The following is a 26,900-nucleotide window of genomic DNA, read 5'->3' as shown; positions in this document are numbered from 1 at the left end:
GACTCAAGAACAGCTTCTTTCTTGCTGCCATCAAACTCTTGAATCGACCTACCTTATATTAAACTGATCTTTTTCTACATCCTGGCCATGACTGGAATACTACATTCTCATTTCATTTTCTATGATTGGTATACGTTGTCTGTATAGCATACAAGAAACAATATTTTTCCCAATATACTAATACAGGTAACAATAATAAATCAAACCAAAAATCAAATAAAATCAAATTTAAGGCGGGAGGGTAGCACAGTGTTTAGCACTGTTGCCTCAGAGCGTCAGCGACCCGGGTTCAATTCCAGCCTAGGGTGACTGTCTGTGTACAGTTCACATGTTCTCCCTGTGTCCTCGTGGCTTTCCTTTGAGTGCTCCTGTTTCCCCCCACACTCCAAGGATGTGTGCCTTCGGTTGATTGGCCATGTTATAATTGTCCCTTAGTGTCAGGGGGACAAGCAAGGTAAATACATGGGGTTACGGGGATAGGAACTCGGTGAGTTGTTTTCTATGCAGGCTTGATGGGCGAAACGGCCTCCTTCTGCATTGCAGGGATTATATGATTCTTCATTGAAATTGTTGCATTTCTTTGAGTGTGGAATCTCTGTCCCAATTTTGTACATTTCTTGGAATATTATGCACATTTATAGTCTCAGTACTAGTGCATTTACCTTAGCCTCATACCATCAACTCCTTTGTCATTTAGTGTCTCCTGCCCTCAACGATGCTTTGAAACCAGAAGAGAAATATTAATGCTAAATTCAGTAATAAGTATCAAGAAATAATTAATTAATATTCTGACAGCAGCGAAACATTCAGAAATGAGTGTTTGAGGCAGGGCAAAATCACTCAAATGCTGTAATTGTTACCTTATGTAAGGTTGATATGGACAGAATGAGCGGTAAGTTGAACATGTTAAATTGGAACAGGTGCCAACAGGCAAACACAAACAATCGGAGACACAGAAAGATACAGATGGAACAATATGTATCTAATACAACCGGAAAGAATTGAAACCTCACTTTATCAATTCATAGTGATTTTGGGAACAAAATTCCATGTTTTAAACCATTAAGAAGGAATGTTGATTTCTGTCCAAATAATGATTAGCTACGTCTTTAACGTGGTGCCGTTTCCACTTTGCTGACTCTCTCGTCCTTCTTGGTGGTACATGTCACAAGGAGGACGCTGCTGTCCAAATAAGCATGGTGACTTACTGCAGGGTGTCCTGTAGATCAGACACACACGCAGCAAATATGGATAAACTATTTCTGTGAAATTATTGATCGTCTCTGCTTCCACCATCCTCGTAGAGAACTTGATTGATCCATTACTCGGCTTTTCTGGCCGAGTGATGTTGCTGTAGTGGTGACACAGCTGCTTCCCAAGCAGTTGACCCGAGTTCGACTCCCGGCTATCGCATTGTTTTAATTTATTTGAGACGGCACAGTGGTTAACACTGCTCCCTCACAGCGCCGGAGCCTCAGGTTCGATTCCTGGCTTGGGTCACTGTCTGTGTGGGGTTTGCACCCTCACCTCGTGTCTGCGTGGGTTTCCTCTGGGTGCTCCACTTTCCTCCAACACTCCAAAGATGTGCAGGTTCGGTGAATCGGTAAATTCCCCCTCAGTGTACCCGAACTGTCGCCGGAATGTGGCGACGAGGAGATCTTCACAGTCATTTCATTGCAGTGTGAATGTAAGCCGATTGCGACAAATAAATAAACTTATCTTATCCACAACCACTTTCACTGTTGCCTCACAGGGCCAGTGACCCGCTTTCAAATCTGTCCGTGATTCACTGTCTGTGTGGAGTTTGCACATTCTTCCAGTGTCCCCATGGGTTTCCTCAAAGATGTGCAGCGTTGGTGAATTGGCCATGCTAAATTGCCGTACAATGTCCCAGGATGTTTGGGTTAGGGGGAATGTCGGGGTAATTACCTGGGGATAGAGTGGGATGCTCTGTCAGAGAGCCGCTACAGACTCAATCGACCGAATGCTTCCTTCTGAAGTGCGATGCCCCTATGCCTTCCATACATTTTAAATCTTCACTGTTCCCAAATCTTTCTGCGAGCTGTTACTGCAACAATTTCCGCCTGAGTACTTTAGTTCAACATTAGGCAATAGGATTCTGTGTGAGATCCTCTCTGGCTAAGTCGAGGGCATCCTTAAACCCATCGAAAAGGGACCCCCGGCTTCTGAAACGACACCACGAACTTCTTACAGAAACTCAACACCCATGGAGTAGTTGAACCAGGAATACTCCTTGTCACAATGGACAATGGCACTCTACACCAGCGACGACGACATTGCTACAATAGCCTCAGTACTCAATACTGACGCCGGCATCTCCACATCTTAGTTCAATATGTTATACACTTTTACGATTCTCTCAGAGCCGCACTCAATTGAGTTTGCTCCAACGAGAGGAACTCTGGATTCTCCAACCAAACCTTGCAGCTAAAATCCCTCATCGCTGTGTCCAGTGCAGTAAATCACATTTACACCCTCCCAAGGACCCTGACACACTTCCTAAAATCTCCCCATCTCTTCTGTCAAAATGCAGCACTGTTCCTGAGTGTGGAATTAATAATGTCTCTCAGCGACAATATCAGTGAGAGCTGAGACTGCAATTTCTGTTTCTCCAAGAGAATCTTTCCGTATAAAGCCGGAATTTACAAGGATTTCAGTCATTGATACGTTGTCTAGCCGTCGGTGTCTCACTGCTCGAATTCACTCTGTCTCTGTCTATCACTTGAACCCCTCTCATTAATTCAATTAAAGGTGAGATATTGTTGCTTAGTAACCGAGTGCACACAATCTGCATCTTCATCAGATCAAATAGAATTCAGCTTGTGAACAACATCAATATTTCAACCAGTTCTGGGTTAACTTAGGCACAGCTCTGATTGGAGACAGCCCCCTGAATCTCGGGAGCAGACACTATGAGCATTACCGTCCTCAGAGACTTTAACAGTTACTGAACAGGGAAACTCCAACTAATCCTGGAGAATCCACAGCACAGAGCGAGAGGAGAGGAAAGCCTGTCCTGGGAGCTCTCAATCTGAGACACAGATTGGCCTGACAATGTGCAGATGTGAACCTGCTCCTTCCATTCCCAAACTGTTATCACCAGGAATACAGAACGCCCAGTAATGACCAGCTTGTTGCAATGTGTTTGAATGAACACGATGTCATATCATCGAAGCAGCATTTTGAAATTCTCATTCATTCACTATATTCTGATGAAATGTATTTCTTATGCTCTGTGTGTCATTGCACAAGAATCTTCCCCTGACATGCCCTTGTGCCCCTGATGCTGATTTAAAAAACATTCTGTTCATGCTATTTTCCTCATGGAACCATAGAAAGGACGAAAGAAAGGTAACAGCAGACAAGGAACCCATTCGGCCTAGCTTCTCCATGCCAGCCCGGAGATACTAAGGTGTCATTTCCAAGTTCACCCAGCTGCACCCGGCCCGGAAACATGCAGCTGAAAGCATGATGGAGATCCAAAACCTTCATACCAAACATTCACTGGGATTTGCGGCTCTGTGAAGCAGCCGACGTAAACACTTCCAATCATAATCGCTGTGAGCAAGGTTCGAACCTACGTGGGGAAACCCTATTGGATTCCACCTCAGTAACGTTCATATTAACTTCCTTCGGCACCAGGATTGTGCAGAGCCCAGTGTGTGAGGTAAAATTTGTTCCTGTCCTTTGTATCTTTGTCTCTGACTGAGAACTCATTTATTAGATCAGAGACTTGTTTTTCTATTTCAATAATTTTTCATCAGAAACGAATTACATCCGAATAAAAACTGAAAAAGAGAAATCTCCATTTTATGTCATAACTGCCAAATGTTGCGTTCGCCCTGTTTCTGTCCACTCGGTTTAAAACACAAGATGCCGCGGATAAGGTTCTAAATAAATTACCAATTCGATGGTCGTGAATCGAACCCAGGTCAACTCTTTCGGAAAAGCAGCGAGACTCACCACTATACCATCATCACTCACTTTGCTTAAACAACCCTTATTTTCATTCGTTATAATTACAGAACTAACTTAGTTGCTGATTTCATCAGGCTCCAGGTGTGCCCATTGCACAGAATATAAAGTAAACTTGGCTTGTCTCATTTTTCAGGACGGCTGCCACCTGTTTACTACTGTTTCGGACTGAGAACTCATTGATGAGCTTTGAGGCCTGCTCTTTGATTTAAACCAAGTTTCCACTGGCAGCAACTTCAAACTGAATTTTACCTTGGACACAGATGGATATTTCTGAGGTCAAAGCACTGAATGTTTTCAAAGCAGTTAGATATAGCACTTGAGGCAAACTGGAGCAAAGGATATGTGGGTACAATGTGGGACCAGGCGATTGAGTTGGATGATCAGCCATGATCATAATGAAAGGCGGAGCAGGCTCGAAGGGCCGAATGGCCTCCTCCAGCTGCGATGTTACGTTTCTGTGTTTTTTTTCACTGTATCTGTTAATTTGCAGAAAGTTCAGCTCTGACAGTGAATCTGGTTTCCTCCAGGCCCAATCGGAGGGTGGTCAGAAACTGTCTGTCACTGTCAGAAACTCCATTATCAGCGACTGTGGGATGATTATTTAACTGGCTGTTACTGGTTGTTGTGGTTGTGATTTACTGTTACCTGTCAGTGCAAGAACAACAAATGAAATTATACAAACACCTATTTGGAGAAAGGGCTTCTCTTGTGTCACTGGGAGTATTTGCATAATGGATGTCTGGTTCTGTTCAGTTCGACGGCAGTCACGTCTGATGAACTTTGATTCTTGTCTTTTTTTCCCCACGATACCCTTTCCCTAGCGCGACGTGTCGTGTTTATTTGCTCGTTTGCTGAAATGTTGAACTGGAATTGGCCTATTATTTCAGCAAGATGCACTTTCTACTCTGATCACTCTTTGTTGCAGTATGAGCGCTGCAGCTGCGGATCTGTGGCGCAAAGAATGGCATGTAGGACTTCTCATCATTGTTTTATTTAATTTGATTTGATTTGTTATTGTCACATGTATTAGTATACAGTGAAAAAGTATTTTTTCTTGTGCACTATAGAGACAAAGCATACCGTTCATAGAGAAGGAAAGAAGGGACTGCAGAATGTAGTGTTACAATCATAGCTAAGGTGTCGAGAAAGATCAAAGTAATGCAAGGGAGGTCCATTCAGAGGTCTGATGGCAGCAGGGCAGAAGCTGTTCTTGAGTCGATTGGTAGGTGACCCCAGACTGATGTATCTTTGTCCCGATGGAAGAATGTGGAAGAGAGAATGTTGTCTGGTGAGACATTCAAAGGTTGTGGGTCAGAATCTCATCGAAGTCGGCTTTTTAGGTAAAGTTTGAAGAAATCAGGAACTGGTGTATCAGTGCTCTCAGAGAAGTGAAACGGCCGCCTGGAACTTCATGAGAATGTCTACAGCGCAAAAGGAAAACATTTGGTCCCTCGGGCCTGCACCGACAACAATCCCAGCCAGCCTGTAACTTCGTAACCCCACATATTTACCGTGCTAATCCCCCTGACACTGAGGGACTATTTAGCATGGCCAATCCCGCTAAGACGGCGCTAATTTTCATGGCTGAGCTGCCTATTCTGGAAAGACAAAATTTGTCTTTCGGGCCGCCAATGAAGCTGGCGTCTGCTTTGGAGCTTCTGAAAGCACATGTTAATCTGGTGGCAAACTCCTGTCCAAAACCGGTGCCCTGATTTGAATCGAGTTTCTCATCGGATTAGAAAAATGGGAATGTGGAATTGTTCTGGACTATTCACCCGTCAAGCATGTGTCCCCAAACTTCATCTTGGTTCCGTGAACCTCAAAATACGGAACGAATCATCAGTTTACCGCCAATAAGGAGAACAAATGCACCACCCACGAGGATGGGATTCGAACCCACGCGTGCAGAGCACAATGGATTAGCAGTCCATCGCCTTAACCACTCGGCCACCTCGTCATGCAATGGTGGCTCTTCAAACCACCTCTTGTGGTTTAACATCCGTAACAAAGAACACATTTCTCCCACAGGAAAATGTTGCCTTTCTGCTTTCTCGTTAATCTTGATTCGCTGTTACTTTTCAATTTGATGTAAATCCAGAGAAAGTAAAGAGAGAGGCAGTTCACCTCTCTTGTCCCTGTCTGGTTTTGAATTCACCGAACATGACTCTGATGCAAAAAGTGGTAAGTGGCGCAATGCTACTTCAGAGTAGAGGGCTGCGTGTTCGAATCACGGAGCTGTTCTGCATCTTTGGATTTTGGTTGTTTCCGATTGTTCCTGAAATGATACAACTGTAATAGAAATGAAATTTTAGGGATGCTTCCGGTTCGCATGCTCAGTTTACTTTTTGCACACTTTTATATTTGAACAATGTGTCAGAGAAATGATTCGTCCATTGTTTGTAAAATTAAAGCAAGGTCCACAGTCCCAGTTGTGTCTGGGAGGCATCAATGGGGAGAGCTGACCTTTGGTGATTTAACCAGAGGATTCACACCTGAGGCGAGGAGCAAGGCTGAGCCTTCATGAACAATCTCAACCAATACGGGAATTGATCCCGCGCTGCTGGCTGAATAAACTGACCAGGCAACTGAGACAAATACGCTGTGCGACTCGTTCATGGAAATCAAGAAGGTGAAGCAAATGAACTGCAAAGAAAACCCGAATTTGCCTTTGGGCAGCAGCAGAACATTCCTACTTGATGGAGTGAGTATGTGATAGCAGAAGATGGTTTTGATCCATCGACCTCTGGGTTATGGGCCCAGCACGCTTCCGTTGCGCCACTCTGCTTCGAAAGATGATACCTCCCTGCTTGTTACTGCTGCCCACGAGCCAGGAAACTATTCACTGTCTCTTTTTATTTCAAACAAGGCCGACGTGTTGGGAAGCTCACCCTGGCTGAATAATAACACACAACATCATCCCGAATGTAACACACAGAGAAAGACACATAGAAAAGCAGTAAAAAACTATTAGGACACAAACAATGAGAGACAGAAAATATTCGACCAAGATACTGAGATGGAAAAACTGATTATGTATGAAAAGGGATTTTCTGTTGCACAAAGATAGGCCCTGTTTTGAAATGTATGTTCTGTGGTGTAACTGTGCTATCTGCTGTGTAACTGTTCTCTCTGTTTGGAACTGTGACTCTGTCGTTGACAGATCTTCACTGTGGTTCTGACAAATTCTTCCCTGATGTGTAAATGTGTGCCCGGTTTGCCCTCTTTTTAGGTCAAACCAAATAAAGAAACTCAGATTAAGTCAGGACAAAGTAAAAAAGGGGCAGCTCCCCAAAAGGAGGTGGAACAGCCCGAACAGAAATGAAAGTACAAAGGAAACTTAAAAACATCAAATTAAAATGTGATTGTCAGGGTCAATAACACACCCCAACCCCTGCGGTGCCCAACGGGCGCGGAAGGCGTCAACCACGCCCTTGGACACCGCATGCTCCCTCTCCAGGGACACGCGGCCGCGAACGTAGCCGCGGTAGAGGGGCAGACAGTCAGGATGGACGGCCTCCTCGATCGCCCGCTGCCTGGACCGGTAAATGTCGCGTTTCGCCAGGCCCAGGAGCAGGTTCACGAGGAGGTCGCCATCCCGAACCTCCCCTCTCCGCACCGGGTGAGAAGGAACCCATTCGGCCTATCGCGTCCATGCCAGCCCGAGGACACCCAGGTGTCCTTTCCAAGCTCAGCTTCCGACACCCGGCCCAGAGCCATGCAGCTGAAAGCATGATGGAGATCCACATACTGAATAGAAAAAGTTGGCGACTTTGTCCCTGCCTGAAGCAAACATTTCCAACCATAATCACTGCGAGTAGAGTTCGAATCTGCGCGGGGAAACGCAATTGGACTTCGAATCCAACGCCTTAACCACTCGGCCATCGCAGCTACTTTGGTAATTTAACCAGAGGATTCACACCTGAGGCGAGGAGCAAGGCTGAGAAGGCGGGGCCTTCATGAACAATCTCAACCAATACGGGAATTGATCCCGCGCTGCTGGCTGAATAAACTGGACAGGCAACTGAGACAAATACGCTGTGCTACTCGTTAATGAAAATCAGGAAGGTGAAGCAAATGAACTACAGAGAAAACCCTGATTTGCCTTTGGGCAGCAACAGAATATTCCTACTTGATGGAGTGAGCATGTGATAGCAGAGAATGGTTTTGATCCATCGATCCATGGGCCGAGCACGCTTCCGCTGCGCCACTCTGCTTCGAAAGCTGATACCTCCCTGCTTGTTACTGCTGCCCGCGAGCCAGGAAATTATTCACTGTCTCTTTTTATTTCAAACAAGGCCTACGTGTTGGGAAGCTCACCCTGGCTGAACAATAACACATAACATCATCCCGAATGTAACAGAGAAAGACACATAGAAAAGCAGTAAAAAAAACTATTAGGACACACACACAATGAGAGACAGAAAATATTCGACCAAGATACTGAGATGGAAAAAATGATTATGTATGAAAAGGGATTTTCTGTTTCACAAAGATAGGCCCTGTTTTGAAATGTATGCTCTGTTGTGTAACTGTGCTCTCTGCCGTGTAACTGTTCTCTCTGTTTGGAACTGTGACTCTGTCGTTGACAGATCTTCACTGTGGTTCTGACAAATTCTTCCCTGTTGTGTAAATGTGTGCCCGCTTTGCAAATATGATCCGTCTTGAGCAGAAGTTTTCCCTTTGTGTGAAATGTTCTCTGTTGTTCTGTAAAGATGTTTTCTGTGGGAAAACAATCGACGGAAATTTAAAGGCCGCCATTTCTGAGGCTTGCTTTCAATTCCAGGTTTGTTTGGGCCGAATGGCCTCCTCCTGTGTCTGTTTTCTATCCATGTGCCGATGTGCTAAATCAGTGAATTTCACCAGCTGCCATGGTGGGATTTACTCCGTGTCCCCAAAGATTAATCCTGGCCTCTGGATTACCAGGCCAGTGACATCACCTTTCAACCCTGCAAACAAAAACAGTTCATTCAGCTCAGTATTAAACCTCTTCTTGAGGAGGTTAGTATTCCTGCCACAGAATTTCAATTAGCCGATTGATACAAAGCATTTTGTTCTAGTTTGGACCATTGACAATTCATCCAGATCAAGCATACATCGTGGAATAGTTCCGATCTAAAAATACGAAGATAAGTGAGAATTAAATGAACAAAGTTACAAGGAAAGTAATTCTGAGAGAGCTGTTTGGAACTAACGGTGGATTTCAGTTAATGGGCGAAAGCTCGGTTTTCAGGAATTTCCACCAGATTTCTGCAGAAAGAGACTGGGCTGGAACCTGCCGTGGTTGGATCGCAGCATGGACAGTAGCGAAATTAATCGCTTTACCCGTTAGGCTACGGCCACGCAAGACTGCCTGTTTCTGGAGTTTGTGGAATATTCCTTGTTCAGTCCTGTTCGTTCTTCAGTTAGTTAGTGGCAGTCCTCAGACCTTTGTCTCTTGTTCTCGACGGAAGCCGGTGGAAGAGAGCATGAACAGGGTGCGTCCCTCCATGATTAAACTGGCTGCTTTTCCAAGACAGCGGGAAGTGTCAATAGATGGGAGGCTGGTTTGTGTGATTTCACGACACTTTGTAGTTTTTTTGTGGTCTTGGACAGAGCAGGAGCTGAGATGCAACCAGAAGGAATGCTTTCTCTGGTGCGTCTGTCTGTATTCAGACTGCGCTTTGCATTATCTGCTGCTCAATGAGGATTGGGATCTTTCTGATTATATCAGCTGAACTGTGCGTGTAGAAGTTACTTGTTCTGACTGCCAGCTTCCGGAACTGTAAAATAGTTTATAAATTAATTCTTTACCTGTCAATTTTTGGTACTGCAACTGACTTTCTGTATCCCCTCATTTTGAATCACTGATTAATTTTCTTTGTTGATTCCTGGGATGTGTGTGTCGCTGGCTGGGCCCGCAATTATTGCCCATCCTAAATTGTCCTTAAACTGAGCAGCTTTATAGGTGACCTCAGAGGGCAGCTCAGGGTCAACCACATTGCTGTGGGTCGGGGGCCACATGTAGGTCCAGACCAGGTAAAAAACCATTCCTTAAAGGACTTTAGTGCACCAGCTATGTTATTTTATGACAATCGATTCGTGGTCATTGGACTTTTAAATCCAGATGTTTTTCCTGATGTCAAATTTCACCATCTGCCGTGGCTGTGTGTGTGTGTGTGAGAGAGAGAGAGAGAGAGATTCTCACATAATCAATCTGTTTGTGAGTATGGATTAATCCTTTATATTCCCTCATAAACACCGTGATCTCTTATCTTTGTGAATTCCTCAGATACACTTGTACCACTGAGAATCTGGTGTGTGGGTGGAGGGTGGGGTGAGGTTTGAAGGCAATGCCGCAGGGTGCTCAGTGTGAAAACAGCCGATTTTAAAGCACTTGTGTAGGAAAGTGAATAGTGAACTTGTCTGTGTGAAGATCACAGAAAAGCTCTATCTGGTGCTGCGTCCAAGAGACAACTTTTGGGTTGTCAGTAAATGAACTCCTATAATGAAGGCACAAAATCAAAAACAGGAAATGCTGGAAATATGCAGCAACTCCGAAAGCAGCTGTGGGGAGATATTCCTGTCGCCAGGATGAAACCTTCCAATTACACAGTTCCCGTGGCTCAGACCTGTCAATCTTAGTACCTTCGTGCAAGGAACACGTAGGGTGGGATTTGGGTCTTTGTTGACTTGAGCAAACAGGACATTGCACAAGCCTAGTAAACAGGAGATCCCGGTTTCAAATCCCAGCGAGAACCTTGAGTCCTTACAAGTGATCAGTTCAATTTTGCAAGTCGTAATGTCCTATCCTTGCTAGTCGATATTGTCTTTACCTTTACAGTGGATGATCTACAAAGATGAAACAAAAACATGTTTCGAGACTCCCCACAAATATGTCTCCTATTTATTTACTCGGTCAGGTATTTTCTTCATCTTGCAGAAAAAAATAATCTGCAATAAAGCCAATGCTGTAAATTCCACAAATACAGCTTTCCATTTTTTTTCTCAGGGAATTTCTAACACAGTCGAATGGCCTTACAATCATACAATCCCAACAGTGCTGAAGGAGACCATTCTGCCCATCGAGTCTGTATCGACTCTCCAACAGAGAGCACACAGGACCTATCCCCGCGGCGCCACGCATCCACCCCGCTAATCTACCCATACAAACACCTTCGGGACCAAGGGCCAATCCACCCAATCCACGCAACTTGCTCATCTTTGGACTGTGGGGGTAAACAGGAGCACTTGATTTCCTGAGATAACGTGCCTGGGTGAATGCAGCTTGAACAGCACTACAGAAGTTTCGCATCATCCAGGACAAAGCATCCCACTTCATTCGCTTCCCAAGCATTAAAAATTCACTCCCTCCACTACAGCAGTGCGCACCATCTACACGATGCACTGCAGCAACTCAGCAAGGCTCCTTTGCCAGCAGCTTCCAAACCCACGACTACGACAGCCTGGAAGGACAAGCGCGGCAGACACACCAGAATAACACCACCAGGTTGCAGGGCACTGATATTGATTTCTTGATTGTAGCTATTTATCAATTGCTGTTGTTGCGTGTGTGTGTTCTTTAATCTTTTTTATCTCCCAGAAGAAGTGAAATATCTAATTGAAAATATGTTACTATTTCTAACCCAACCAGCGAACGTCGTGTCAAACTTTAAGAAAGCCCCTGGGGTTTGCGATTTATTCTCGAGTCAGTGGTTTCCCTGGGAGCCGAGTCAACAGAAACAGCATGGAGAGATGGCAGAGCAGGAATTGTCGGTGCCGAAGCTGAATCACATCAGCGAAGCAGCAAACTGGTGGCCACGAATCTGATCAACAATGCGACTCTGGTGGGACTCGAACCCACAACCTTTGAATGGCTAACTTGCCCTTACTTAGAAGTCCAATGCGCTATCCATTGCGCCACAGAGCCGCGCATTGGAGCCTTCCTTTATTTGTCCATCTATGGATTTTTGACAATGTAGAAACTATTCGTCAGTTCAACAATCTCACAGTTAAAACGCCAAGAACTGTTAAGAGGAACTTCGTTGATTGCAACTCGTGTTGGAACATCTTATGTCTTTTGAAACAGCTGTGGAAATTCACACCTTTATACAGGAAATGTGTCCATCACAGAATGATCCTCCCTCTCTCTCGCTTCCTCATTCTCATGTACAGCTTGGAGGCAAATCTCGCAGGCTTGATAGTCGGGAGACACATTCTACTCTATCTGTCACAGGGCTAATCAGAACCTGTTCCCTGTTCCACTAAAACATCTGCACAGAGCACAACGCGGCACGGTAGCACAGTGGTTAGCACTGCTGCTTCACAGCTCCAGGGAGCTGGGTTCGATTCCCGTCTTGGGTCACTGTCTGTGTGGAGTTTGCACATTCTCGTCGTGTCTGCGTGGGTTTCCTCCGGGTGCTCCGGTTTCCTCCCACAGTCCAAAGATATGCGGGTTAGGTTGATTGGCCATGCTAAAATTGCCCCTTCGAATCCTGGGATGCGTGCATTAGCGGGTAAAATATGTAGGGATATGGGGGTGGGATTGTGGTCAGTGCAGACTCGATGGGCCGAATGGCCTCTTTCTGTACTGTCGGGATTCCATGAACGCAAAGCTGGAAATCTAAAACAGAAAATGCTGGATATGCTCATCGGATGAGGCAGCATTTTTGATTAATGTAGATTTTTGGAAAACAAGCTCCTGAAGCACAGCACATCTGCACAGTTTAAAGTTACCTTCCATCCACAATGGATGATCCATTCCATGATTTTGAATAATCCAAATTTGAGGATGTGCATTGTTATTCTGGTCGCCACAGCCTGAAAACCACTCCAGGCATTGATGTCGCCCTTGGATTTTAAATTTGTAAATCCATTCTCTATCTTTTAAAGCTACTATTGAAACTGTATCTATCACCTATTCAGTTCTTTGTGAGTGAGAAGGAGAATTGAAGATATATTTGGATAATTTTCCTATGACTGAATTTGTACAGAAGCATAAAGGCGGGAATCACACACATCACTTCATGAAAATCACCCGCTAAAGGCTGACAGTGTTTAATCAAGGGATGGTTCTCTTCATTCATTTATTATTAATGGAGAATAGAAAAGTTGGAACTGTATGCAATCTGGGCAATATAACTGAGCAAAGTGAAACACATGGGGACTGGTCACGATAAGCCTCCCATGGGTAAAAGACAAAGTGAAGGTGCGACGTTGACTGCCTTGTGAGACGGGGCAGGGAGACGTTGTAGGGTGAAGGTACATAAGAAAGTGGGAGTGCTAAACGTTTAATGATCACTGTACAAGCAAAAGGTGCAATGCAGACTGCAGGTTGGATATTCAATTCTTACTATCCGAAACAGCAGTGATTCAAAATGCCACTTGGTTCAAAATAAAATGCCAACCGGCACTAATACATTCACTTAAAAAGCATCGCCTTGCTGATTTATCATAATTTAAGTGATTGAATTTAATTACAGAGGAAAGCAGCGTACTGGTAGATTTCAAAATGATCTGGCCAACAGATTTAGTATTTCGAAGTTCTCCGTCTCAGGTTCAATATAATGTGAACGATCCTTGTCTGTTGTGTCCCTCTCTCATCTCTAAACTTCAGTCTACCAGAGTGTGCTGACATCCACTGGCCGCAATGCAGAACTGCAGTAGCGTGGAAAAAATGCACATCAACTATCGCTGCAGACCGACATGTTGTTGGTCAAAGAAGACAGGGGGTAGCAGTGGAAGGGTGCGTTTCTGAATGGAGAGCTGTGACAAGTGGCGTTCCTCAGGGATCAGTGTTGGGATCTCTGTTGTTTGTCATATATATAAACGATTTGGAGGAAAATGTAACTGGTTTGATTAGTAAGTTTGCGGACGACACAAAGGTTGGTGGATTTGCAGATAGCAATGAGGACAATCAGAGGATACAGCAGGATATAGGTCAGTTGGAGATTTGGGAGGAGAGACGGCAGATGGAGTTTAATCCGGACAAATGTGAGGTCATGCATTTTGGAAGGTCTAATACAGATAGGAAATATACTGTAAATGGCAGAACCCTTACAAGTGTTGATAGACAAAGGGATCTGGGTTTACAGGTACACAGGTCACTGAAAGTGGCAATGCAGGTGGAGAAGGTAGTCAAGAAGGCATACGGCATGCTTACCTTCATCGGCCAGGGCAATGAGTTTAAAAATTGGCAAGTCATTTTGCAGCTTTATGGAACCTTAGTTAGGCCGCACATGGAATATAGTGTTCAATTCAAGTCGCCATACCACCAGAAGGATGTGGAGGCTTTGGAGAGGGTACAGAAAAGATTTTCCAGAATGTTGCCTTGTATGGAGGGCATTAGCTATGAGGAGAGGTTGGAGAAACTTTGTTTGTTCTCACTGGAATGACGGAGGTTGAGGGGCGACATGATAGGAGTCTACAAGATTATGAGAGGCATGGATGGAAGCTTTTTCCGAGTTTGGAACAGTCAATTACTATGGGGCACAGGTTTAAGATGCGAGGGGCAAGGTTTAAAGGAGATGCACGAGGCAGATTTTTTACACAGAGAGTAGTGGGTGCCTGGAACTCTTTGCCGAGAGAGGTAGTGGAAGCTGATATCGTAGTGACTTTCAAGGGGCATCTTGACAAATACATGAATAGGATGGGAATAGAGGGATATGGTCCCCGGAAGGGTAGGGGGTTTTAGTTCAGTCGGGCAGCATGGTCGGTTCAGGCTTGGAGGGCTGAAGGGCCTATTCCTGTGGTGTAATCTTCTTTGTTCTTTGTTCTATAACTTCGAATTTGCTATGACCTGGAACATTTGAGTCGACGAGCACAGACGTACTAAAGGAAAATCTCGGTAATGAGACGATGGAGAATGAATTTCAGAGATAAGCAGATGATGTTACGTTCAAGACTTTGAGTAGAGGATCGTGTGGAATCAAGCACTAATTAGAGCAAAAGGCCCAGTTTCAATTAGGTATCTTCCAGGTAGAATGTGTACAGATTTGCAAAGTCTCTCAGATTGATTTAGAAATTAATATCACAGACATATGTCGCATTAGAGACAGAAAGATACAGAATGAGTCCAACACTCATATATCTAGAATCTTAGAATGGATACAACAAGAGAGGGAGACCATTCGGCCCTTTGTCTGTATGCTGGTCTGTAAAAGAGCATCTCATCTCATCCCTTTCCAAGTCCTTGTCTCATAAAGCTGGATATCCTTTCACTTCAGGTGCTGATCCCATTCCCCCTTGACAGCTCTGATTTGATGCTGCCTCTGCCGCCCTCCCAGGCAGTGCATCCCATGTCCTAAACACTCAGCACATTTAAAACCAACCTTCTCTCCTCTGGCAATGGGATCAATGTTTCTTCATCTACTCTTCTTCGACTACACCCACAAACCCACCACCTCTACCATCTCGAAGGACAGTGGCAGTAGATACAAGGGAACACCTGCACTGCAAGCTCCCCCTCAAGCCACTCACCATCCTAACTTGGAAATACATCGCGGCTCCTTCACTGTCGCAGTGGCAAAATCCCGAAAGACTGTTTGGCTAACGGCACTGTGGCTGTACCGACACCTCAGGGACTGCAGCAGTTCAATAAAGCAGCAAACCACCACCTTCTTAAGGTCAGTTAGAAATTGGCAACGAATGCTGGCCTCGTCAGTGATGCCCACCTCTCGAAATGAATAAAACAAACACAAACTCACAACTACAACCAGAGACGGACGAATACTGAACAAATCTCACTCACGTGCCTGTGTTGGACACAATGTGAATCCCCCAATCCCATTCACTAACAGAGGGTAAAATGCAGTCGAAATTGGGCGATCGTTATCCAGTTGCAGTTTAACCAGAGTTTTATACAAGAATAGAGAACATCTTAACATAACGTGCAACATTTTAACCGAATATGGAACATCATGAGACCAGTTAATTATCTTTCTGCCGAACAGAAAACATCTTCACGGTGAACATTTTGACACAACAGGGAACACGGTTACAGAGCAGGGCATATATTAACAGAACATTTTTTAAAATTACACAAGATGGACCATATTTATACAGCCGAAAAGATACTTTCAGCATGAGGGAAGCATTTTACACAACAGCAGAAAACACCTCTCAACAACAGAGAGCACAGTTGCACAGCAGGAATTATATTTACAAACATGTATTTGCAACAGAAAATTCCTTTTAAAATAATGATTGATTTTCCAATTCCGTGTTTTGCCGGTTTTTCATCACCTTTGTCTGTCGTTACGTGTCCAGACAATCTCTCTTACTGCGATTGTGTGTTTTTCTCTGTTTTCTTCTCGGTGTGATGCAGTGGCTGAACCTCCTGACACTGGAACGAGTATTAAATGATACAACGGCGAAAATTTGCCTGGGTGGCACGGTAGCACAGTGGTTAGCACTGCTGCTTCACAACTCCAGGATCCTGGGTTCGATTCCCGGCTCGGGTCACTGTCTGTGTGGAGTTTGCACATTCTCCTCGTGTCTGAGTGGGTTTCCTTCGGGTGCTCCGGTTTCCTCCCACAGTCCAAAGATGCGCGGGTTAGGTTGATTGGCCAGGTTAAAAATTGCCCCTTAGAGTCCTGAGATGCGTAGGTTAGAGGGAATTGTGGGTAAAAATATGTGGGGGTAGGGCCTGGGTGGGATTGTGGTCGGTGCAGACTCGATGGGCCGAATGGCCTCCTTCTGCACTGTAGGGTTTCTATGATTCTATGACTACATTGATAGACAGCACAGCTGACTTTTACCATGGCAGAGTGTCACAGCGGAAGCGTGCTGGATCCACAACCCAGCAGTGGTTCAGAGGTGGATCACAACCATCCTCTGCTATTCCTATTATCACTGATAATGAAACGACTTGTGACTTTTAGATGGAGTCTGCAGACATGTAATTACATCGGCTTCTCTTTCCCCCAAAAAACCTCGATCTGCAGTGAATCACTTTTATATGCAAGAAAGCATATGAACGGGGAACATCTTAACACAATATGCAACAATTTATGACAGAAACATCTTCCCGGAGAATCTTCTCACACAACATGGAACACATTTGCAGAGCAGGGGCCATATAAACAGAACAGAGAAAGAAAACATTTACACAGCCGGAAACACAACAGGGGAGCATTTTACACAACAGCAGAAATCATCTCTCAACAACAATTGAGACAGCTACATGGGTAAGACGTTCCTGGAGGGATATGGGACAAAAACGGGCGATTGGGAATAGCTCGGTGGTAAGAAAAAACTGGGCGGCATGGACAGGTTGCGCCGGGGGGGCTGTTTCCATGTTGTAAACCTCTACATCATAGAGCACAGCAGGAAAAACAGTGAAACACTTTGCACAACAACAGTGAACATCTTTGAACAGCGGGGCTGGGGGGGGAGGGGTAGAGGGGGGAGGGAGGAGGGGGGAGGGGGAGAGGAGGGGGAGGGGAGGGGAGGGGGGAGGCGGAGGGTTAGGCGAGGGGGAGGGGGATGGGGGACGGGGGATGGGGAGGGGGATGGGGGAGGGGTGGTTGGGGAAGGGGGAGGGGGAACGGGGAGGGGTAGGGAAGATGGAGGGGGAGGGGGATGGGGGAGTGGGAGGGGGAGGGGGAGGGGGACCGGGAGGGGGAGTGGGGAGCGGGGAGGGGAGGGGGAGGCTGGAGGGGAAGGGGTGAGGGGGGAGAGGGACGGGAGGAGAGGGGGAGGAGGGCGGAGGGGACGAGGGTGTGGGGGGAGAGGGGCGGAGGGGACGAGGGGGGGGGAGAGGGGGGAGAGAGGGAGAGGGCAGTAGGGAGGGGGGACGGGGGAAGGGGGGAGATGCGGGGAGGAGAGGAGAGAGGAGGGAGAGGGGGTTGAGGCGGTGGGGGAGGAGGGGTGGAGGCGGGAGAAGGTAGGCGAAGCTGGGCTTGCCGTAGCAGAGTGGCGCAGCTGAAGCATGCTGGGCCCATAGCTCAGAGGTCGATGGATCGAAAACATTCTCTGCTACTTCCTCTTAACAATAATAACAGAACCACTTGACTGCAATTCTGCAACATTTGCGTGGAATATGCAGGCAGGTATCTGCATTGTCTCCTCTTTTCTGATATAAGCCTCAAACCAGTTTGGTATGCACAAAAGGTGTAGATACTGTGAACATCCCAGGATCTATTAGTGACAGACGTAATGGTGCACAGGACACAATTTTAGAATTTGGGGATAATGTTAAAGTTGGAAGCATTGTGAACTGTGAGGAGGATAGTGTGAAACTTCAAAAAGGACACAGACAAGTTGACGGAATGAGTGGATAAGTTGCAGATGAAATTGAAAGATGAGAATTGTGAACTTATTCATTCTGGTAGGAAGATTATAGAGAGACAATGAAAAGTAAAAGGAAAATAGTTCCAAAGTATCTAATCCATTTCATTAGTGAGGTTTCTCAGTCCTACAACTCTAAATGAGGTGCAACAGTACAACTCTAAAATAAAAGCAAATTGCTGCTGATGCGATCATCTGTAATCAAAAGAAAAAATGCTGGAAAATCTCTGCCGGTCTGGCAGCATCTGAAAGGAGTAAAATGAGTTGATGTTTCGAGTCCAGATGACCCTTTGACAAAGTCTCATCTGTATTGGTTTACTGCTAACTGGTATCTTCCTTAAAGTTAATAATAATCCATTCAAAATATCAGCATATGTGTTTTACAATCATAATTACTCGTTTGAATCAATTACTGCATCTCATATTGTTTCTTGTTAGCTCATAAACGCATTTAGAAGTCGCTTAACTGAATGCTGCGAGTTTTATCAGTACCTTAATGTCGACTGGTTTAAAAATCTCACCATCCCATCAGGGGTTCCACTTACAGGCATTAAATGTTATGAGGCATCTGGACAGAGTGGATAGGGATAAACTTTTCCCACTCTGGAATGATGAAGATGAGAGAGAACAGGTTTAGCATCATTGGCAAAGGAAGGAATAGGAACGCGAGGAAAACATTTTTCACACAGTGAGTGTGTAAAGTGTTGAATGTATTGCTGGAGAGTGTGGTGGATATAGATTCAATTGAAACGTTCTAAAGGAATTCGAATGATATCTGAAAAGGAAGAATGTGCAGGGTTGCAGGGAAAAGGCGGAGATGTTCATTTTCTGTCACAACTCCTCACATAATTTCTCATTCACTACTCTCACTGAATCGAGTGCGAGCTGTTCTCTTGTCGTTTCTAAACAAGGAGAAGTGCAGCAATGTTTAAATGACAAGAGAGTTGGTGGCCGAAGTCTGACGGGAAAGTTAAAAAAAAACAAATATATGTCTAAAAGGTGAGGATGGCAGAGAGACGAAATTTGAAATAACAACAGAAAATGCTAGAAACCTTAGCAGATCTGGCAGCATCTATGGAGAGAGAAACAGAGTTAATGCTTCGAGTCTGTATGATTCTTCTTCAGAGCTGAAGAGACGTTGAAATGTGACGGATTTAAAATGTTGCAGAGAATTCGGAGCACAATCCAGATTATTCATTAAAGCAATTACAAAAGCAAATGGCATGTTTGTTTTTATTGCAAGTGGATTGGGGTAGATGAAGAAAGGTGTCTTTGTACAATTGTACAGGATTTTATGGAGACCACATCTGCAATGTTGTGTACAGCTATGGTATCCACATTTGAGAAAAGATCAGCTTGCATTGGAGGCGGTACAGATAAGGTTCACTAGATTGCCCCCCGGAATGAGGAGGTTGTTCTATGTTGAGAGGCTGAGTGAATAAGACGAGAGACCCGAGAGCTCAGAACAATGTGTAGATGCTGAGTGAACGCTTCCATTGCTGTCCTCTGGGCAGACGAGTGGCAGATAAAGTAAAAGTAAAGAAAAGTAAAGTTAAAGTAAAGTTTATTCATCACAAGTAAGGCTTACATTAACACTGCAATGAAGTTACTGTGAAATTCTCCGAATTGCCACAGTCGGGCACCTGTGTGGGTCAATCACCTAACGAGATGAAGTTCAATGCAGAGAAGTGTGAGTTGATTCATTTTGAGATTGTGGAGAAATAAAGAGAGAAACACTTAAGGAAATGCACGTAAAAAAGGGATCTCGGTTTCTCAGTACAAAAGTCATTGAAGGTGGTTGGGCATGTTGAGAGAGCAGGTAATATAGCAAATGGCATCCTACGTTTTATTGGAGGATTGAATACATCCTCCAATGTATTGGAGACAGATTGAATACATGATTAATAAGGGGATCAGGGGTTATGGGGAAAAGACAGGAGAATGGGAATGAGTAAAATGGCGGAGCAGACTCGATGGGCTGAGTGGCCTAATTCTGCTCCTACATTTTATGGTCTTATGGAAGAGAAAGAATTGTGGCTTTCGCACTGCTGCTGCAGAATGACAGGGACCCGGGTTCAATTCAGGCCTTGGGTGACTATACGTATTTTCCACATTTTCTCTGTGTCCACGTGGCTTTCCGCCGGGTGCTCTGGTTTCCCCCCACACTCCATTGATAGGGTAAGTGGATTTACCATGCTAGATTTGCCCTTATGTCTCCCAGTACGTTTAGATTAGGAGGATTAACGGGGTAAATATGTGAGGTGGCATGGACAGGTCGGAGAATCAGTCAGCCTCAATGGGCCGAATGACCACCTTTTGCAATGTAGGAATTCAATGATAGATGTTTTCATGTTCCAGTCAAGAGTTCATCAAGAACCAGGAGAAAATTTTCAAAATAAGTGTCAAAATTGCAACATCTTAGGAAAATAAGGGAACATTTAACATGGCCAATCCACCTAATCTGCACATCTTTGAACCACGGGAGTAAACCAGAACACCCAGAGGAAACCCACGGGGGAAGATGTGCAAAATCTGCACAGTCAGCAAAGGTCAGGACCAAACCCGGGTCTCTGGGGCTTTGAGGCGGGAGAGTGGGATTAGGTAGCGTGCAATTTCAATAACGCAGTGTAGACTTGATGGGCCAAATGGACTGCTACTGCATTGTAAAGATTCTGTGGTATGGAATCTAAAACATGATACTATTGAATGGAGCAGCAGGCTTGAGAGGCCACGTAGTCCACTTCTGATCCGATTTATTGTGCTGCTGTGTCCAGAAAGCTGCTGATTGATTTCTCATCATTAAATCAGAATTTTAGTCCAAATACTGTTAATGCATCAACCCTGTGCTCAGTGACAAACACTGACTCGAGGTTAAGCAATGTCTCAATTTTAATATTCTTATCTGTGTTTCCAAAACCCTCCATGTCCTCAGCTCTTCCTCCCTTTCATCACCTCCAGCATAACAATAGAACCATAGAACCAGAGAAAATTACAGCTCAGAAACAGGCCTTTTGGCCCTTCTTGTCTGTGCCGAACCATTTAATGCCTCGTCTCACTGACCTGCACTTGGACCATATCCCTCCACACCCATGAACCCGTCCAAGTTTTTCTTAAATGTTAAAAGTGACCCCGCATTTACCACTTTATCCGGCAGCTCATTCCACACTCCCACCGCTCTCTGCGTGAAGAAGCCCCCCCCTAATATTCCCTTTAAACTTTTCCCCTTTCACCCTTAACCCATGCCCTCTGGTTTTTTTCTCCCCTAGCCTCAGCGGAAAAAGCCTGCTCGCATTCACTCCATCTATACCCATCAAAATCTTATACACCTCTATCAAATCTCCCCTCAATCTTCTACGCTCCAGGGAATAAAGTCCCAACCTATTCAATCTCTCTCTGTAACTCAGCTTCTCAAGTCCCGGCAACAGCCTTGTGAACCTTCTCTGCACTCGTTCAATCTTATTTACATCCTTCCTGTAACTCGGTGTCCAAAACTGTACACAATACTCCAAATTCGGCCTCACCAATGCCTTATATAACCTTACCATAACACTCCAACTTTTATACTCGATACTCCGAATTATAAAGACCAATGTACCAAAGGCACTCTTTCCGACCCTATCCACCTGTGACGTCACTTTTAGGGAATTCTGTACCTGTATTCCCAGATCCCTCTGTTCAACTGCACTCTTCAGAGTCCTACCATTTACCCCGTACGTTCTACTTTGATTTGTCCTTCCAAAGTGCAATATCTCACACTTGTCTGCGTTAAATTCCATTTGCCATTTTTCAGCCCATTTTTCTAGTTGGTCCAAATCCCTCTGCAAGCTTTGAAAACCTTCCTCACTGTCCACTACACCTCCAATCTTTGTATCATCAGCAAACTTGCTGATCCAATTGACCACATTATCATCCAGATCATTGATATATAACAACAATGGACCCAACACCGATCCCTGCGGCACACCACTAGTCACAGGCCTCCACTCAGAGAAGAAATCCTCCACAACCACTCTCTGGCTTCTTCCATTGAGCCACTGTCTTATCCAATTTACTACCTCCCCATGTATACCTAGCGACTGAACCTTCCTAACTAACCTCCCATGAGGGACCTTGTCAAAGGCCTTGCTGAAATCCAGGTCGACAACATCCACCGCCTTCCCTTCATCCACTTTCCTGGTAACCTCCTCGAAAAACTCTAATGGATTGGTCAAACATGACCTACCACGCACAAAGCCATGTTGCCTCTCCCTAATAAGTCCCTGTCTATCCAAATATTTGTAGATCCTATCCCGTATCACACCTTCCAATAACTTCCCAACACCGACGTCAAACTTACTGGCCGATAATTTCCCGGATTTCTTTTGGAACCTTTTTTAAACAACAGAACAACATGAGCCACCCTCCAATCATCCGGCACCTCCCCCGTGAATACTGACATTTTAAATATGTCTGCCAGGGCCCCTGCAAGTTCAACACTAGCTTCCCTCAAGGTCCGTGGGAATACCCTGTCCGGTCCTGGGGATTTATCCACTCTGATTTTCCTCAAGACAGCGAGCACCTCCTCCCCTTTAATCTGTAAAGGTTCCATGGCCTCCCTACCAGTTTGCCCCATTTCCGTAGACTCCGTGCCCGTTTCCTCAGTAAATACGGATGCAAAAAAACCATTTAGTATCTCCCCCATCTCCTTTGGTTCCATACACAGTCTACCACTCTGGTCTTCAAGAGGACCAATTTTATCCCTCACTATCCTTTTGCTCCTAACATACCTATAGAAGCTCTTTGGATTTTCCTTCACTCTGTCTGCCAAAGCAACCTCATGTCTTCTTTTAGCCCTCCTGATTTCCCTCTTAAGTAGCTTCTTGCACTTTTTATACTCCTCGAGCATCTGATCTGTTCCTTGCTGCCTGTACATTTCATACAACTCTCTCTTCCTCTTAATCAGTGTTACAATCTCCCTCGAGAACCAAGCTTCCTTATTCCTATTTACTTTGCCTTTAATCCTGACAGGAACGTACAAACTCTGCACTCTCAAAATTTCTCCTTTGAAGGCCTCCCACTTTCCATTTACATCCTTACCAGAGAACAGCCTGTGCCAATCCACATTTCCCAGATCCCTTCTCATTTCATCAAATTTGGCCTTTTTCCAGTTCAGAACTTCAACCCGAGGACCAGATCTATCCTTATCCACGATCAGGTTGAAACTAATGGCATTATGATCACTGGATCCAAAGTGTTCCCTCACACTCACATCCATCACCTGCCCTAACTCATTTCCCAATAGGAGATCCAATATCGCATCCTCTCTAGTTGGCACCTCTATATACTGATGTAGAAAATTCTCCTGAACACATTTTACAAACTCGACCCCGTCTAAACCTTTAACAGTATGCGAGTTCCAATCTATATGTGGAAAATTAAAATCCCCTACTATCACAACTTTGTGTTTCTTGCAGTTGCCAGCTATCTCTCCGCTGATTTGCTCCTCCAATTCTCGCTGACTATTGGGTGGTCTATAATACAAGCCCATTAATGTGGTCATATCTTTCCTGTTTCTCAGCTCCACCATAGGGCCTCCGTAGACAAGCTCCCTAATCTATCCTGCCTGTGTACCGCTGTAACATTTTCCCTGACCAATAATGCCACCCCCCCCCCCACCTTTTATACCTCTGCCTCTATCCCGCCTGAAACATTGGAACCCTGGAACATTGAGCTGCCAGTCCTGCCCCTCCTGTAGCCAAGTTTCACTAATGGCTATAATCTCATATTTCCACGTGTCTATCCACGCCTTCAGCTCATCTGCCTTCCCCACAATACTCCTGGCATTGAAATAGACACACCTCAAAAAATTATTTCCACCACACTCTACCCTTCCATTTGTGATTCTGCTTGAACTAACCTGTCTTTTTACCCCTGCTCCACTATCTGCTCTGGCACTCTGGTTCCCACCCCCCTGCAAATCTAGTTTAAACGCTCTCCAATAACACTAGCAAATCTCCCTGCAAGTATATTGGTCCGCTTGTAGTTTAGGTGTAACCCGTCTCTCTTGTACAGGTCCCACCTGCCCCAGAAGAGGTCCCAATGATCCAAGAATTGGAAACCCTGCCCCCTGCACCAGTTCCTCAGCCACGTGTTTATCCGCCCAAGCATCCTACTCCTGCCCTCACTGGCATGTGCCTCAGGTAGCAATCCTGAGATTACTACCCTCGGGGTCCTGCTTTTTAAATTCCTTCCAAGCTCTTTGTACTCACTCTTTAGGACCTCCTCACTCTTCCTTCCACGTCATTGGTACCGACGTGTACCACGACATCTGGCTGATCACCTTCCCACTTTAGAACGCTGTGCATGCGATCAGAGACATCGCTGACCTTGGCACCTGGGAGGCAACAAACCATGCGGGAGTCTCTGTCCCGACCACAGAACCTCCGGTCTGTACCTCTGACCATCGAGTCCCCTATCACTACTGCTCTCCTCTTCTTCATCCCACCCTTTTGCGCTGTAGAACCAGACACAGTATCAGAGTTCCGGCTGTCGCAGCTTGTCTCAGGTAAAGCATCTCCCACAACAGTATCCAATTCCGTATACCTGTTGTGGAGGGGTATGGCCACAGGGGAACCCTGCTCTGCCTGTCCTTTCACACTGCCATTTCCTCTCCTTACAGTAACCCAATTTCCTGTGCTCTGCTGCTTAGGTGTTATTATCTCCCTAAAGCTACTGTCTATAATCATCTGAGATATCTGAGCTCCTCTGATTCTGCCCTCGTGAGCATTCCTGATTTGGTTCATTCCAACATTGATGATCGTAATTTCAGCTCTCTGGGTTTCAGCTCTGGAATTCCCTCTCTCAATGCCCCTGCTTCTCGCTTGCTTTCCTCTCGTTCATTTTTGTCGCCTGTTTCCTTCATTTATTTCCTCCTTCCTATCCCGTGGGTCTCACAGTTTGCACCCTCTGACTTTCCGCAGTCCTTTGGCCGCTTTAACTGTCTTCAACGAATTATAATTGTACAACTAGAATTTTCCCCGTGGTTCCACTTTTAGGATTATTTCCGACTCCAGCTCTTTGATTTCTCAATGGTTTCAGCTCCAGATCGAATTGAATGACGCAATGACGCTGGGCTGGGAGTGACGCTGCACGAGTCGCGCAGGAGCGGCGCATTCCGATTGGGCAGTGGGTTACGATTGGCTAAAAAAGATGTCAATCATATTGAGGGCGTGTGTTGCCATCAGCGCGGTCTGCGATTGGTTAGAATTGGGAGCGTCATTTTCAATGTTCTCACAGTTCAGCTGGATGGAGCTCAGGGATTGGATAAAGTAGCTGTCACTCAGTCGGCGCAGAGCGTCCATTGGATAACCGTGATGCGGCAATTTCCGATTGGTTTTCCCAGTTTCCGTCACAGGCCGTTGGCGGGGATTTACCCTGGGCCCATCAGACACCGCGCGGAGCGGCAGCAAATGTACCGCCAGTGGCTTCAGTCCCCGGGTCCGGATCCATCCAGCGGGGCTCCGGATGGGTGAAGGGTTTTGGTAGCGGGAATCTCATCCTGCCCGGCTGTCACATGCAGGCCCGTAACCTCACACGCTGAAATGCTTGTAACAAATCAAATATTCCATTAACCTTTTTTATTCCTTGCTGAACATGCATACTAATTATTTGTGACTCGTGCACTCGAGCACCGAGATCCCTCTGCACCTTGGAAATCTGCAGCCGTTCTATATTTGAGTAATATTCTGATTTTGTTATCTTCCTGCCAAAGTGAATAACTGCACATTATATTCCAGTTGCCAGGTTTCTGCCCATGTACAAAACCTGTCTGTAGCTATCTGCAAGCTCCTTACGCACTCTCCACAAATTACTTAACGACATATATTGTGTCTTCTTCAAGTTTTGCTGCCATGCTTTCATGATGTGGGCTGGGATAACTGAGCTTCTATATAAAAGCCAACTCCCAGACACAAAGGGCCGGATGATCTTTTCCTGTGCTGTAACTATTCTGTGTGTATGGGTGTGATAACCATTCTGTCGCACTTAGTGTGTGGTGCAGGATTTGAGTGTGGAATTCATTGTCTATCTTGCAATCTCAGTGGATGTACATGAGTGAATGATTCATTCTGTATCACCCTGTGTTTTGTTCATCCTGTGATTGGGGAATTACTAATTGTCTCCCAGTCTCTCAGACACTTTGTAGATCTGGATTGATTCAATAAATAAGATACCTAAGTGAAATTGGGACCATTTTTTCGAATTCTTAAACTGCTCGACCCGATCCTCCACCCAACCATTTCATGTAACATTATCTGTTTGTATCTGAATTCCATTCTCCTTCCAACACTTATCCAGCTTTCCATTAAATGCAGCTGTGCTAATCGTCTCCAATCGTAGAATGCCGAAAGTACAGAAGGGAGGACATTTGGTGCATCGAGTGTGTACCGACTACAATCCCACCCAGGTCCTAGTTCAGTAACGCTCATTTACCCTGCTGATCCCGCTGACAATCGGGTCCACTTATCATAGAAATCATAGAAATCATAGAAACCCTACAGTGCAGAAGGAGGCCATTCGGCCCATCGAGTCTGCACCGACCACAATCCCACCCAGGCCCTACCCCCACATATTTACCCGCTAATCCCTCTAACCTACAC

The 26,900-nt window shown here is 45.3% G+C and overlaps 2 non-coding genes across 2 annotated transcripts; both read right to left on the bottom strand.

Moving 5' to 3' along the window:
* Nucleotides 1-5,874: 5,874 nt before the first annotated feature.
* trnas-gcu (transfer RNA serine (anticodon GCU)) lies at nt 5,875-5,956 on the bottom strand. Its single transcript has one exon. It is a non-coding gene; the product is annotated as a tRNA-Ser (tRNA).
* Nucleotides 5,957-11,814: 5,858 nt separating this feature from the next.
* trnar-ucu (transfer RNA arginine (anticodon UCU)) lies at nt 11,815-11,905 on the bottom strand. Its single transcript is given in 2 exon segments — nt 11,815-11,850; nt 11,869-11,905. It is a non-coding gene; the product is annotated as a tRNA-Arg (tRNA).
* Between the last annotated feature and the right edge of the window lie 14,995 nt (nt 11,906-26,900).

This window comes from Mustelus asterias, unplaced genomic scaffold (assembly GCF_964213995.1).
Source record: "Mustelus asterias unplaced genomic scaffold, sMusAst1.hap1.1 HAP1_SCAFFOLD_311, whole genome shotgun sequence".
NCBI lineage: Eukaryota > Metazoa > Chordata > Chondrichthyes > Carcharhiniformes > Triakidae > Mustelus > Mustelus asterias.
Note: the sequence above shows the minus strand (reverse complement) of the source record. Positions and strands in the feature narration are given on the sequence as shown.